The sequence below is a fragment of the Juglans regia genome, chromosome 13 (assembly GCF_001411555.2).
Source record: "Juglans regia cultivar Chandler chromosome 13, Walnut 2.0, whole genome shotgun sequence".
NCBI classification, from domain to species: Eukaryota; Viridiplantae; Streptophyta; class Magnoliopsida; order Fagales; family Juglandaceae; genus Juglans; species Juglans regia.
This window is the reverse complement of record NC_049913.1, coordinates 31,128,969-31,145,514: the sequence shown is the minus strand read 5'-3', so window position 1 is coordinate 31,145,514 and position 16,546 is coordinate 31,128,969.

The window sequence follows — 16,546 nt, the reverse complement described above, 5'->3', positions numbered from 1 at the left end:
TCAAAATTCAAAACTCTGTTATTTACAAATATGTTTTCTCAGTGCTGTAGACTCGGGATCTTCTGATTCTTTTGTATACTCAGTCAAGCTAACACCCCTTGCAAACTGATGGGCCGCAAGCAGATCATTAGTTTGGAGCTTAGAAATTTAAACCGCAAGGCAGTGTGTCCCTTAGTAAATATATCTGCAATTTGATATTCTATTGAAATGTGACAGACTTGAACATCTTTATTTACCACTTTTTCTCTCACAAAGTGATAGTCCACTTCAATATGTTTTGTTCTAGCATGAAAGACTGGATTAGAAGCCAGTGCAATTGCTCCTATATTGCCACACCGAATTATTGGACATTTAGCTAGAACAATATTTAATTCTTTGAATAACATTCTCATCCAATAGAGTTTAGCAGTAACTAATGCAAGAGACCTGTATTATGCTTCTGTACTGGAACGAGAGACCACACTTTGCTTCCTAGCACTCCAAGAAATTAAGTTGTTGCCCAGAAAAACTCCATATCCATTGCTGCTGCATCTGTCATCTGGATTGTCTGCCTAATCCGAATCACAATAAGCATTTAACTCTATGCTTGATGGTGAGTAATAAAGGCCATAATCAACTGTCCCCTTGAGGTATCTTAGAACACGTTTGAGAGCTGTCCAGTGGCCTTCTCATGGGCAATGCATGAATTGACATAATTGATTAACAATATAAGAAATATCAAGCCTTGAAATGGTGCAATATTGAAGTGCTCCAACTACCATTTTGTATTGACTTGGATCTTTGAGTAGTAATCCATTTTGAGCTGTCAATTTCTTTCCAGAAACTGTAGGAGATGACAATGGTTTTGCTCCAGCCATGTTTTTCTTATGCAAGAGATCAATGATATATTTACTTTGTCGCAAGTGAAGACCATTGGAATCACGGCATGCTTGCACACCTAAGAAGAAACTCCAATTCCCAAGGTCTTTGAGTTGAACGTATGTGCCAAGTTGAGCAATGAAGTGATGAATAGCCTGTTGATTTGATCATGTTACAATGATGTCATCTACGTAGACAAGAACAAATATTTGTAAGCCATTCTTTGTATAAATAAAGAGAGATGTATCAACTGATGATTCCAGAAGACCATAGTCAATCAGTTGTTGAGAGAGCCTTCGAAACCAAGCTCGTGGAGCTTGCTTTAGCCCATATAAAGATTTATGTAACCTGCAAACAAAATCAAGTTGAGTTTTATCAATGAATCCCTTTGGTTGCTCCATGAATACCTCCTCATCCAATATGCCATGCAAGAAAGCATTAGAGACATCTAGCTGATGAATGGACCAGTGAAAGTTAACAGCTAATGCCATAATTAAACGAATTGTAGAGGGTTTAATTACTAGCGAAAAGGTCTCATGATAATCTACTCCATCACGTTGATCAAACCTTTTGGCCACCAAACGTGCCTTGTACCTCTCTATGCTGCCATTTTGTTTTCTTTTAATCTTGTATACCCATTTATTTCGAACCACAGGTTGATGAACTGGTCGTGGACATAGGGACCAAGTACCATTGGCCATTAATACATCAAACTCAAGACTCATAGCATCCTTCCATCCAAAGACAGTTACAGCTTGCGTGTAGCAACTTGGTTCCTTTTCATGATAAAAAGTGGACAACACATGAAGTGGATGTCGAGTGGAGTAAAAGGTCTGAAAACCTGGAAACTGTTTGGGCTTAAGGTTTCCAATTTTTGAACGTGTAACAATTTGTTGAATTGGTGGGGGTGGAGGCAAGCTATGGATTCTGTTGGAGGATTTTGAGGAGTAGGAGTCAAATTTGGAGATGAGGAAGCAGGATTAATGGTGATATGAAGAGTGGGTTCTGTGCTTGGAAAAGACAAGGGGTTATCATGACATGAAGGTAATGGTTCTAACTGCTGAGTAATATTAGGAAGAATTGGTAATGGAATAGAAGTGGGGAATTTGAGAACCTTACCAGCAACATCGAATTCACTTTTGGTTGAGGAGTCTGGCACCATATCAGCTCTTGGAAAAGAGGCCTTGTCAAAGATAACATTGCGAGAAATGTAAACTCTTCTAGTAGTTAAGTCCAAACATCTATATCCTTTTACAGCCGGACCACAATCAGTCCAGATTGTTGCCGTGCCATTTCTATCACAACCCATAATTGTTGGCCTGCCATGCTTACTTCCATTGGTTTTACAGCCGAGGAAGGCAATATTCTACGAGGCTATTGTGATGCAGCTGCAGCTGCAACGCCCTCACCTGCTACTGCCGCCGCTCCTTCCTGATCTAGGACACAATTACTACTGCGTCGAGCCTAGTCCTCCAGCTATTTGTCCGATTTTAGTTTACAATAGTTATGTCTGGTATTTCTAATTGTGTCTTGCTTTGTGTTGGTTTGTTTTCCTTGTAATCACTTGCTAGCTCGAGAAAATAAGAGTGTTTGCATGTCTAGTCTACTTCCAATATGGGTTTCATGCACGGTTTTGATATCTAGTAATTGGATATGTAATGATCGATGACCCTTACAAATAAAAAGTTTGTCCATGGTTTTTTTTTTTGTGTAAAAAAAAATAAAATCTATATCCTTTTTGTTGACCTGAATATCCGAGGAAAACACATCTTTTACTTTTGAAACAAAGCTTATGTTTTTCATATGGTGTAAGCAATGGATAACAACTACATCCAAAGATACACATGTCATTGTATCTCAGAACAGATTTATGGAGTATGTAAAAGGGAGATAGATTGTTTAGAACTTTTGTTGGCAGTTTGTTAATTAAATAAACTGATGTTAGGAATGAATCAGGCCAATATGTGTTGGGTAAATGTGATTGTGCAAGAAGAGTTAATCCCATTTCTCTGATGTGGCGATGTTTTCTTTCGGCTATACCATTTTGGGGAGAAGAATACAGACAAGTGAGGTGATGTAAAATACCATTTGTGCTTAAGAATAGTTTAAATTCATTGGAGAGATATTCATCACCATTGTCCGTTTGGAATTGTTTGATCTTGCAAGAAAAGTAATTTTCAACAAGAGCTTTATATTGCTTGAAAACATGAAATACATCAGATTTATTAGCCATGGGATATAACCATGTGAAACGTGAAAAATCATCAATGAAAAGGACATAAAAACGACAACCACCTGCTGAGGTTATGGGAGATACCCAAACATCAGAGTGTACAAGAATTAATGGACCATTTGTTTGTCGTGTAGACCTGTCATATGGAACTTGTTTTGCCTTTCCTAGAGGACTTGATTTACAAAATGTAGATTTGCTAAATGATTCTGTACTAGGTAGATGTCCAGATTGGAATAAACTATTTAAGACAAGTTTAGAGGGGTGGCCTAGTCGACTATGCCAACCATCTTTAGTTTTCTTTGTGCCTAACTTAGTTGCAAAGCAATGCGTCTTATTTGAGAAGCTCTTGTTGCTAGGTAGAGGATAAGCTTGACCGTGGAATAAGATTTTGTTGGTTTGGTTCTGTTTGACAAAGAAATGACAACCAGTGAGAACAAAATAACAATCATTATCTAAACAAAATTTGTTGATAGATAAGAGATTAACAGATGCATCTAGACAATGCAAAATATTTTTCAATTGAAAGGAATGTTCATCAAGCAAAAGAGAAGTATGTCCAGTATTTTGAATGGACAAACCTGTGCCATTGCCAACTGTGATCATGTTCGTGCCTTCGAAGGGATGCTGAGTAGTAAGATTTGCTGCATTACTGGTTATGTGTGCATTAGCCCCACTATCAGCATACCATATTTGATTATCAAGTGTGGCATTGGTTTCATTGGCCATGGCAGCAAGTTCAGCAGGAGGAATTCGACCTTGAAATGCATAATTGAACCTTTCATAGCAGTCAAGAGCTATATGATTTGTTTTGCCACAAATCTGGCAGGTAGGCCTATGGGATGAAGCACTTTGTGATCGAGAGTGTTGCTGAGGAACAGAACTGGAACCACGACTGTTGAATGTGGCTGGAGCTCGATTTTGTCTGGAATTATTATTCAGACCTGGCTTTTGAAATTTTTTATGAAAGGTTGGCACTTTTGACTTGTTAACAACAAAAGCATAGTGAGTATCTGCAGAGGTTTGCTGGTGACTGTCTAAGAGGGCCTTAAAGTTGAGTAGTTCAGCTTGAAAATCTTCCAAGGTAAGATCATTATCTCGAGTAGCAAGAGTATATGAGGTAATGAATGGAGTGTAACTTACCTTGAGTCCTCCCAGTAAGTGAGCAATAGGATCTTGATCATCCATTGGCTTGCCAGCTGCTGCCAATTGATCAGCGAGAGCTTTAGCTTCATCAATATAAGTAGTACAATTTTTATTACCTTGAGAGAAATTTTGAATTTGTCTCTTAAGTAAAGCAACCCGTGACCTTCAAGCTGATGCAAAGCTAGTTTGGAAAGAATCCCAAGCCTACTTAGCAGTCTTAGTTCCATACAGAGAAGCAACCAATTTCTCTGAAATAGAAGCAAGAATCTAGCTGTTAATACAATTGTCCTTCTAGAACCATATTGTATAAGATGGATTGGGGGCATCTTGAATGGTTTCTGCAGGAGCTGTTATGGTGCCATCAATATGGCCAATAAGATCATGGCTATTAAGGAAGGCCATGAACTGAATACTCCATGCCATAAAATTGGTACCAGTTAACTTTTCAGTAATAGGTTGAGAAGTGGCATGAGTGTTTAAATTAGAGTGGGGCATATTTTCAGTGTTACCTGAACTGGAAGACATTATGAAAGCGTTGAAAGGTGCGGAAGTGTTGAGGAAAGAAAGGATCAGGCGTGAGTCGTATTACTGGCTGATACCATGTAAGATAAAACAAGGATTATGATGGAGTAGGTTTCAATGCCTTACTCACTTAAAGATTTGTATATTTATAAAGCAGTATCGTGCTGTAGTTACAGATTGAATTCAAATGTGCAAGGATAAGTAATAGACTTATCTTAACAGACTAGTTCAAAATTCAAAACTCTATTATTTACAAATATGTTTTCTCAGTGCTGTAGACTCGGGATCTTCAGATTCTTCTGTATACTCAGTCAAGCTAACAATAACATCTCATTTTTGTACTTGAAAGTGCCATATTATAAATACGAAACTCTTTATTATATATATATATATATATATATATTAATATGAGCAGTTATATCTCTATCTCAAATCTTGCTTTCCTCATCTTGAGTGATTACTAAATTTAATAACGAGTTTTGATAGGTACAAGCGAGTTCGTATACCATATCGCGTACCGATAATTTTTTTTATTTAAAAAAAATTAAAAAAAAATATTTTGAGAGAAGAAGAAAATCTCCTATATCATGAAAATTATTTTTATCTTCAATTCACATCGTTTTATTAAACATATACATTACATAATAATATCGGTGCACGAATTGGTGCACGAAACTTGCTTACAAATAGATTTTTCCTTTAATAACAGCAGCTGCTGTCACATAAACAGTGCCTGAAGGCATTGCACCCTCGAGAGCTTTCATGCTTTCATATTCTTGTAGATTTCTATCTTCTTGATGTTATCTTAGATTCTTAGTTTCCATTTATCATGTGTTTGATACCCCACTCGCAATATGGCAGTATTGATATGAATAATTCGTGTTCATAGATCGAGTTTGTCAAGTGGAGTTGATTTGTACAGTATACTATTACATGGGTCACTAGAAAGGCATATTTGGTTAAGTAAATTTTTTTGTAATTCTTGAGAATCCTTGAAAAAAGCTTCTAAGTATTATTTATTTATTAAATTCCGTGAAAATAGATGCGTAGAATGAGAAGTTTGGACAAAAAAATAATTTCTTTTTTGGCAGAAATTTAGGCAAATGATTAAATTTTTTTCTAGAAGTAGAGAATAATCGTTCATTGGTGTTTTAAATAAGATTGGATTAAAATTGAAAAAATAAAAATAAAAGATTTTAAATTTTGAAACAAAACATACCCTAAAAAAACTTTGAAAAACAAATATTACAAAAACTATTATAAATCTGTCTGTATTAAATTTTTAATTATACACTTTTAAAAACTATTGAATCATAAATGTTTAATGTGTATAATTTTTTTTGTTTTGAAATTCAAAGATTATTTTTTAACCCTTAATTAAATAATTTACCTTTTTCCTCCCTTAAAAATAGAATAAATCAAAAGATAAAGAGAAAAATACACGTAAGAAAGCAAAAGATAACACCTAATTGAGGATAAATTACACCCATTTATACACATTATATTCTCATAGGATTTTTCTATCAATCATTATATTCCCATGGGTAGGGTCCTTTGGACACAACCTGCAGGAGGAAGGGTACTGCAGGGGATGAGACTCATCGATCTAAAGGCCCCTTGAATAGTGTCCAGCTCTCAAGTGTCCGTCCTTATAGTAGGCGTATTGTGCGGGAAACCCTTGATTTTCTAATAGGAAAGACATCAACGGACTACCAAGGAAACTGTCTGGGAGAAGGAAATCGAAAAATCACGCCACATTAATGGCACCACTACCCGGGCTATACGCCACATTAATGATGCCGTCGCAGAGCCACGCATCATTAAAGGACTTTGACACAGGGAACAATACGAAGGATGCAGACTCCATGGGGTCAGACACAATCTGTCCCCCTAGGCTTATAGTATAAAAAGTAGGTCCCAAATACGAGAATACTTTCTTTGATCCCTAGACTCTCTCACTTATTTATAAACTTCCAAGAATACTTACTAACTTTGGCATCGGAGACTCCCGACCCCAAGGCCGCACTCTGCTAGTCTCATTCTCTCCTATCTTTCGTAGACTCATTTCGAAAGACCTGAGTTGTTGGAGCGGCACCATCTGTGGGATAGTTATAAATCTTACGTGTCTTTCTCATGCTTGCAACAACCTGTTCCAGACAACTTTGGAGAGACATGGGAGACACCATGGAAGTAAGATTGAAAAAACATGGAGGAATGTGTGACAAAGTTAACTGACGAAGTGCAAACACTTTGAAAGGAAAATGAGGAACTCAGAAAACCTTAGCAAGAGCGGGACAGTGGAGCAGAGTCCAGCGACAGTGAGCATGCGAGCATGCGAGGTCCTGAAACACACAAGCTGGACTGAATAAGAAAGAAGAGCAGAAGAACATGCAAAACGAGCTCCTTAATCTTAAAGAAAAATATGAGGAGATAGAAAGAAGGTGGGTACATTGGCAATGGTGGACCAGTTGCTCACAATCACTGGTCTAACCTACACGAGGAGGTGATTGCGATGCCCTTACCACCAAAGTTTAGGGTCCCAGCTATGGAAATATATGATGGAGGAAGGGACCCTCTTGAGTACTTGGAAACTTTCAGGGCTCACATGATGTTGCATGACTTCCCAGGTGAAGTAGCGTGCAGAGCGTTTCCACTAACCCTGAAGGGGCTGGCACGTGTATGGTTCGGGTCTCTGGCACTCGTATCAGTGGATAGTTTTGGCAAGCTAGCCAGATTGTTTCTGACTCAATTCATGTCGAGTCGAAGGAGGTGGCGCCCAGCAATGTACCTCCTCACCATCAAACAAGTAGAAGACGAAAGCCTAAAGTCCTACCCACCCCGATTCAACAAGGAGCGCATGACCACCAATGACCAAGATAAGAAGATAACCTTGGCGACACTTCTAGGAGGAGTTTGGTTGCGATCCCAATTTTTGGCCGAGCTAGCAAGGAGGACTCCCATGACACTGAAAGAGTTCAAGGACTAGCTAACGACTTCATCAATGCGGAAGGCACTCTTTGGGCGTTGACGAAGCCAAGAAGGAATGAGTTAGAGCGAGCAGAGAGGAGGGCAAAGGCTCCGGCTAAAGCTAAGCCCCATGAGAAGTTGGAGAAGAGCTCCCAAGAAAAGAGGCGGGAGGAAGTCCCAACAAGGGGACCAAGACCTTGGTTCGATCGGCCCACATTCACCATCCAGGAGGCTGACACCTTCGCCGCACGAAGAAAGGATGATTAGGGTATAGTGGTATAGTGTGTCGTACTACACATACAACAAGTCTACCTCACATAATACCAAGGATTGCTTCTCCCAACAAGGGAGGAGGGAATATGTGGACCAAGAAAGACAACACCACCCCCCGACCCAGAGACTTGAGGAAGAAATAAGGGGAAGGTCAAGATAAAGGAGCAAGAATCACGGCAACCGGCATAGGAGGGAAGAAAGCCCTCCGTGGCGACCACCGGCACGGGAACCACAACAAGTTTGTCCTCGTTCTCCACCACGGGAGGGGCCTCCACTCGGGGAAATTCGAACTATAGTTGGAGGATTTGCAGGTGGGGGTATTTCCTTCTCTAGCAGAAAAGCACACGCTAGGTGGGCACGGTACCACAAGGTGTACTTAGTACCACGAGGTGTACTTGGCTGAGTACCATCTCACCAAGCATCGAAGGGGCGACCCTGGCCCTGTCATCTCCTTCATAGAGGCCAACAAGGAGGGAGTCCTGTACTCCCATGGTGACGCATTGGTGGTCACTATGCTTGTCGCCAACTTCACCACTCGTAGAATCCTCATTGACAACGGGAGTCTATAAACATCCTGTTTTGGGGGACCTTCACCAGAATGGGAATAGATGTTGCTTGGCTGCAACTGGCCCCCATGCCATGGAAGGGCTTCTCTAGAAGTATGGTTCAGCCTGTGGGAAGCACACATTGTCGGTCCTCGTTGGTAGTAGCCCTTGCACTGCCCCTGTCATGGTCGACTTTCTGGTAGTAAGGACCCCTTCGTCATACAACGTCATTTTTGGAAGGCCCACCCTCAATAGCTTGCGCATTGTCACATTGACCTACCACCTCAAGATGAAGTTCCCAACCCTCAAGGGAGTAGGATAAGTGCGAGACGAACATGTCTTGAAAAGAGAATGCTACGTCCAAGAGCTAAAGCAGAAGGATGGTAGGCTTACCTCAGACGACAGTGCCGGGAAGGAATAGGCCATGCACCACTTGAAGAGCCCTGATAGGCCTTTGTCTGCAACTCTCCCTACCGAGCTCGAGGGGGAGTATGGAGTGCATGGCCCCAGAAAGAATAATGAACGACAACCTCCCCAGCCGAAAACTCCATTTCTTGTTATCTTGTGATATCTTTTTCTCCAACATGTAATTTCTTAATATTTAATGAAAACCATGATTTTTTAGGACAATGCAAAATGCCTACTTCTAACTTTCATATTATCAGCAAAGCGCCAGAGAGACAATTTGCGACTAACAAAATCTACAACAACAAAATCATCAACGGATTAATGTTTACCTCCCTGCGGGATACCACAAGAAAAGGTAGGCCTAAAAGTCACCTTATCCCTCCCATGACGGAGTGAGGGTTAGCTTTCGGGCGGCCCGAAGATGAAAGCTTACATTCCTTGTGAGCGTCAACAGGCAGGAGTGGGTCCAATCACAAACTGCTCTAACAACATACCTCCCTACGGGATACCATAGGGAAAGGTAGACCTAAAGGTTGCCCTATCCCTCCCGCGGAGGAGAGCGAGATCAGCCTCACGGCTCCTCGAATGAATTACCCCGACCTCTGTAGCAACGAAGAGTAAGATCAACACCAGCCTAACCCAACACTTACCTTCTCTGCGATATCAACGAGTGGGTGCGGGTCCAATCTCAAACTACTCGAACAATGTACATCCCGCAAGACCAAAGAGGAGAACGAGGCCGAAGGCTGTTCTGCCCCTCCCGCGACGAAGAGAGGGTCATGCCCCCTGGTGACCCGAACAACTTACCTTGACTCCTATCGTAGCAAAAAACAGACCGGCTATATCGCTGTTTGAACTTACCTCCTTGCAGGATACCAAAGGGAAAGGTAGGCCTAAAGGTTGCCTTGTTCCTCCCGTGATGGAGTTCAAGCTTAGTCTTTCGATTACTCGACGTAAAAAAAAATCTCCAAAAAGGAAAAGGCATCACATAGGAAGCTACATAGTGTTAACAAACAAAAGTGGACCCAGTTACATAATGTCCAATACTCACCACAATTCAAGGACAATGTGGCCAACAACCACCTAAAGAAATTACCTCCTAGGGGGTTTAGAAAGGCAGGTCAGCCTAAAGCGTCCTAACCTTTCCCCTGCAGAGAGTGGGCAGAGTCTATGAACCACCCAAGTACTGGAGCAAAAGGCAGGGCAGATGAAGGAATATGGCTGAAAACAACAGCAATATGGCTGAAAACAATAGCAATATGGGGGAAAACAACATGCATGACGCGATATAGGCCAAAAGACTCAGGTTTGTAACATTGACCACTGTTTGAAAAAAAAGGTAATGATAACATTCTTACTTGGCAAGCAGGATGGATACAGAATGATAAATACAGGAAGTCGGGTATAATTCCAAGCTGCCCGGACAGCCCATATCGTCGCAAATGAAGGAGGTAAGTCAAGATGAAGGCCATCTTGTCTCCCTACAGCGAGTCGTGGGATCAACCCCACCGGAAGATTGCACGATAAAGGAAGGATAAGGTGGAGAATAAAAGAGTCAAGTGGGATAAAACACGACAAGAAGATGAACAAAAAAATAAAAACAATCTGCACAAGTCGTTAAGGCCCTAAGAGACCGGCCACGTGGCAATGGCTGGCAAAAGCAGCGCTAATGGGGAAGCCGCTAGTTGGCGGGGTCATCAAGTATAGGTCGGGCACTGGCAGGGTGGGCAGTAAACCTTATGGCCAACTCCCTAAGCCAACCACACAATAAGAAGGGAATATTCAATACCCGGATACAACCAACAAAATAACTAGTTCAATGGTACGCAACTAAAGCCATGTTGGTGGGAATGTCGACAAGGTCAAGGCCCTATAGATACTTCGTGAAAGATCTCAAACGCAGCTCCAGACTCCCTAAGAGATGGTCCCACATCGACCTGCGACCCTCGACAAGCCCGTGTCCCCACACTTCATCATGAACTCCCGAGAACAACTTCAACTACCTATCCAAGCGAAGGGCGACATCCTGCACTTGGGATAAGTCGTCCCGAAGACTTTTTTTAAGCAGCTCCAATTGCTCCTTCTCCTCCCTCGCCTTCCTCTTGAGCTTCTTCTGGTGGTGCTCCAGCTTCTTGATCCTTCTGCGCTCATCAACTAGGTCTTTTCGTATCCTCTCCAGCTTGCGCTCCAGCAACTCCCTTTATTCCCTTTCGTTGTGGGCATAGTGAAATGAGGTGTTAGTCATCAAACGGAGGCTTGGGTTCTCTTGCTCAATAGCCTTTTGGTCATCCACAATGAAAGCCATCAGTTGAGAAATACCTGGCGACAAGAATGACCGATATGCAACAATTAGCAAGGGAGGACTAAAAAGCAAGATGGAAAAAGATAGTAAGGAAGGACTGAACCTCGTGGAAAAAGCTGGACAAGCACTTGACGACTTGACTAAAGGCCTCTGCATGGCTCCCTCTCGTTTCTAGTCAGGACAAAGGAAGAATGACTTCCACTGAGCCCTCGACCTCAGACGATTGCATGACAACTTCAGGAGGAGGAGTTTGACCTTTGCACGAATCTTCCGGACCGGAGCTGATTACAACATTCAGAAGGGGATCATCCTCTGTTGGGAGTTCCACCTAGAAGGGCAGTTCATCTTGCAGACCCCTTAAACCCTCGCCGACTATAACATCCAAAGAGGAATCACCCCCTCTTGATGCTCTGCCTGGATGGGCGAGTCATCCACTGGACTCCTTGAACCCGTGCATACTACAACATCCAAAAGGGATTTGCCTCCCGCGCGGCCCTCCATCTCTACATGGTTGCTGGAAGTAGTAGTCGTCAGCCCCTTGTTAGCAGCCTCATCCCTGAATGAGTGGCTATCGACGACAGAGCGAGATGAAGAAGGTGGAGAAATCCATGAAGAAGAATGTTGCTCCTCGTCAGCTCGCCCAGGAATCATGGCCGTAAAGATGTTCTAGATTAGGGCACCCATCTCAACCTTGTCGGCGGACACCTCGGTAGTAGCAACCAACAGTGATGTCACGGGGAGATTGTCAGCCGGTCCCCTTGCTAGCACCTTTGTCAGAGTTGCCAAGGTAGCAGGGCGGCTGACCTCTTGGGTAGCTGACTCTTGTAGTGGAGGATTCAAAACTCCAGAAGAGGGCCTGTTGTCAACCTGGGCACCCTTCAAGCAAGGCTTCTTGCCCTTACCTAGCGGAGAAGGGTCCAAGGAGCGCTTCTGAGTAGGAGCAACCTGAGGATGAGCCACATTCACCCTATCATCAGAAGGAAGGTGGCCAAGGGGAGGCAGAAAACCTCTGAACCTCTCCTCGAAAAGAAGGACTTCAAAGAAGACGCCATCGGGGTTCTTCTCCACCCATTCTCGAACAATGGTAATGCCCTGCGCCTCGCTGGATGTAGCCGACAAATGCACAGCCTTGTCCTCCTGAACCCTTCCCCAGTTCGTCCGGATTGGGAACTTGCTACGACTCACTTGGCCTACCGGGAACTCCCACCCCCAGCCGGACACAAAGAAAAAGTTGGTAGACCAATCATTCACCATGGGGCAGACACGATCTATCCCCCCAGGCATAGTATAAATAACATGTCCTAGGTACGAGAATATCTTATCTGATCCTTAGACTCTCTCACTTATTTACAAACTTCCAAGAATACTTACTAACTTTGGTATTGGAGATTCCTCGACCCCAAGGCTGCCCTCTCCTAATCGCATTCTCTTCTATCTTTTGAAAGCCCATTTTAAAAGACTTGAGTTGTCGGAGATCTTGGAGATAATATCAAATTAAAACTTTTGTCGATCTTGTGCACATGACTTTTGTCGATCTTCTGCACATGACTATCCCTTTTCTTCTTTCTCTCTTCCAACTTGCTCTCCCCTGGCGCATAATCCCATATTTTGGATGCACAAGTTTACCTTATTTTTACATCATTCTCCTAGGCTACAACCATAGTACTACCTTACATGATCTTGCAAGTGGCCGCTCCTTGCGATCCCTTTGTCTCTTACTCGTTTAAAGTGAAAAAAAAAACTTTTAAAGGCGTTGTATCAAAACTTAGAAATCTTGAAATAGGATTTTAAACTCTATTAAGCTCACGTTCTTTCCAACATTATACGTATTATGGGAGATAAACTCCGAGCAAGTGTCCCTTCCAGGTAGTTTTACCCTAGCTCTAGTAACCAAGCATGCTAAGCTAACTTATGGGCAACTTCATTTAATTCCTATCGATTCGACCTATATTATTCATAGTAACTAATTCAAAACTTATAAGCATTGATCTGATATTTGCCACCAAATTACCACATTGGGTTATGGTAGGCTTGTCCGAGTTTACCAGGTGAGAAATACGCATTTGATATTGAGTGCTACTATGCGCATGGCATCCATATGCACAGACACTCATAGTTATAGTGAAATTAATATTGTAGCTACAATGCTATAATGAAATGTAGTTATATCGAAACTATCTCTCTCTCTCTCTCTCTCTCCAAGATGAGCTCTTCCCCTCTCCCCAATGAGCTTAACCCTCCTCAGTGAAATTAACCCAGGAGTTTATCTTCTAAAAATCAAGCCTTTAGAATTCCCCTCTTCTCAGAAAACCCGTACCCACCTTTCTTAGTTAACCTCTACTCAGAAAGCTGTTGAAACCCATTCTTATTTCAACACAAGCCTTCTCACACAAATAGCCTTCACACGTTCCCCTTCCTAAACCCCAACATATCCAGAAATGTCTACCCAACTACAAATTGAAAGCCTCATCTCAAAAATAGAAGCTCTATAATGGAAAGACCTCAACTTGGATGTGAAATGACTCAGAAGTCCTGTCCATTGGGGAACAATATAACATTTTCTATTAAAAGGGACTCAACACAACACTATGAGAACAAAGAAGATCCAAAAGCAAGAAACAAAAATGAGAGTGAAGGACAAGAAGACTCAAGCCAACTAGAGGAAACCCCTGTTAAAGACTTGTCATGATGGACATCAAAAGAAAAGGAGATAGGTAGCAACACAATCAAAGAAGAGATGCCTATAGCAAAACGAGTACATTAAACAAAGAACAAGAGAACAAAAGCACTAATTAGATGCACCAAGAAGCCTAGATACTCACCTTACCAGAAAGCGAAGCAGATCAAAACTGGTATTTTACCTCAGTCCCAATCTTTGCAACTGTTTTCACATGATGATGAGGCCAGAGTGGCAGGGTCAATACTGCCACCAAACTTGAAATGAGATTCATCTCATGGAATTGCATCAGCATTGCCAGACCCTGTGCAATCAAAAGATTAAGGGCAAACATCAGGACACACCAACTTGATGTAGTTTTCCTCTCGGAGACTCTTTTGGCAAATGTGAATACAGTTGGGCTTGTTAATAGGCTTGGTTTCCTTAAGTATGTAAATATTCCACCAGTAGGTAGATGGGGTGGTCTTTTGTGTATGTGGAAGAATGAACTGGATGTGGAGGTTGTTTATATGAATGCAAATATAATAGCTCTTTTGGTGTACTCGAGCCCTTCTTATAATCCATAGTTAATTAACTAGTTTACTGCCCTACACAAAACAATATGAAATGGAGATTCTGGGATAACATGCACAACATTGTCAATAATTTTCAAGGTCCATATATAGGTTTAGGAGATTTGAATGCCATTCTAGGACAGTCTGAGAAATATGGAGGAAAACCATATGTTAATACTTCATATCATAGTGGGCTAATAAAGTTTATAGAGGAAAATGAGATGGTAGATGTAGGCTACATTGGTCCAAAATACACTTGGCCTAACAATAGGCAAGGCATGGGAAACATTAGAGAAAGACTAGACCATGGCATTGCTAACCACTATTGGACTACACTCTTCCTGAATGCAACTGTCCAACACTTCCCAATTTTTGCATTTGATCATGCTCCTATCTTGTTAGACACCTTGGAGGGATAATTATTCCAGCTTTAAATTTGAGGAATTCTGGATAAGTGATCCAACAAGTCAACTCATCATACAAAAATCTTGGAATACTCCATTTCAAGGAACTCCAGGTTTCATCTTGACTAAGAAATTAAAGGAGGTGAAGAAAGCCTTAAAGGCTTGGAATAAAGATTGCTTTGGGCATATTCAAACCTCAATCAGAAATATGACTCATTATCTCACTCTCATACAGTCCAACAATCCTACTAATCAATCGATTCTTTGGGAAAATGAGCTGAAAAACAATCTCACTGAGCAATTAAAAAGAGAAGAAATAATTTGGCACCAAAAATTCAGACTTTAGTGCCTAACAACCACTGACTTGAATACTAAACTTTTCCATATGTTGACCACCATAAGGAGGAAGAGATTTTATTGAAGTATGAAAATAAACCCAAATCAATGGCCTTCTGAAATAAATGATATTCAAAAAAGATTCCCAGAACATTTCAAAAACATTTACACCTCCATCAAGCCTACTTTCTCTCTTGAACTTGATGACTTTTTTCCTTAAAATATTTCTGAGTCTGATAATCTTTCCTCTATGAGATTCCAAATGAAGAAGAGATTCTTATCACTCTTAGGAAAAAATCCTTCATCAAAAGCCCTTAGACCTGATTGGTTTACTGTGTTGTTTTATAAGCACTTTTGGGACATTGTGAAACAGGATGTGGTTGCAGCTGTGAGGTATTTTTTTCACACATGGAAAACTCCTTTAGGAACTAAACCACACTCACTTAGCTCTTATTCCAAAAGCAGAGAACCCAAACACTGTCCACCAATTCAAGCCTAGAAGTCTTTCAAATGTTTGCTACAAAATTATTTCAAAAATCTTAGCAAATAAACTCAAGACTATTCTTCCCAAGATCATATCTCCACACCAAATAGCCTTTGTCCCAGGTCGAGTTATTCAAGAGAATACCATCAATGCCAAAGAAATTTTCCACCATCTCAAAAGAAAAAAAGGAAACGAAAGGTCATATAGCTATAAAGATCGACATAGAAAAAACTTTTAATTTTATGGAATGAGACTTCTTAATCAAAATGCTCACATGTTTAGCATTTCAACCTTCTTGGATCAGCTGAATAAAAGAGTGCATTTCTACTGTTACATTCTCTGTGATCATCAATGGAGTCCCTAAAGGATTCTTTCATCCCTCAAGAGGTCTATGACAAGGAGACCATCTATCTCCATTCCTTTTTATCCTTGGAACTGAAGTTATTTCTAGGTTAATGCTAGAAAAGAAAACCTGGGCCTTCTAAATGGTATTAACATCAGTAGAACAGGTCCTCCTCTCACTTATTTACTCTTTGTTGATGATTTGATCTTTTTTGGCAAGGCCAGCACACAAAATGTCCAAATTTTCTAAAATCGTCTTGAGATATATTCAGACTCGTCTGGACAGTTCACACTAGAAAGTCCTCCATCCAATTCAGCCAAAACACTCTAGCTCGAGAAAAAATAAACATAAAGGAGCTTCTAGGATTCAAGCTTGCCACCTTAAGGATTAAATATCTTGGAATCCCACTTTCCTTCTCTACCTCAAAGAAAATCTATTTTGATAACATTCGAGAAAAAATTTCTCAAAAATTGGCTGGTTGGAAAGTAAAACTCATT